The 245-nt window shown below is 45.7% G+C and overlaps 1 protein-coding gene across 1 annotated transcript in view; it reads right to left on the bottom strand.

The window, feature by feature from the left end:
• LOC104541225 (T-box transcription factor TBX3) overlaps positions 1–245 on the bottom strand; it is a gene marked incomplete at its 3' end in the record, with an annotated part of 3846 nt that overhangs the window by 2545 nt on the left and 1056 nt on the right. The window lies entirely within an intron of this gene.

Here is a 245-nt window from a genome sequence, read left to right as displayed (position 1 = left end):
GCAGCTGAAGGCCATCTAAGACGACTTTTCAGGAGTGGCTTCCTAGAGTAATTCTCCTGGCAAATCACACGCGAATTATTTGGGAGGTTTCTAAGAGAGTCTCTTAAAAATAACCACCCGGGTGTCAACGGGGTTTTCTCCCTGCACGTCCTCACAGCAATAGGTAGAGTTGTAAAAGAGCACGGCTATCAGTGAGCAGCGAATATAGAGGGATTTTTTAGGATAAACCCACCAAAAAAAGCAGG

The sequence above is a fragment of the Mesitornis unicolor genome, unplaced genomic scaffold, assembly GCF_000695765.1.
Source record: "Mesitornis unicolor isolate BGI_N332 unplaced genomic scaffold, ASM69576v1 scaffold32855, whole genome shotgun sequence".
In the NCBI taxonomy this organism is placed as follows: Eukaryota; Metazoa; Chordata; class Aves; order Mesitornithiformes; family Mesitornithidae; genus Mesitornis; species Mesitornis unicolor.
The sequence above is the reverse complement of the archived record's forward strand: the minus strand, read 5'-3'. Positions and strand labels throughout refer to the sequence as shown.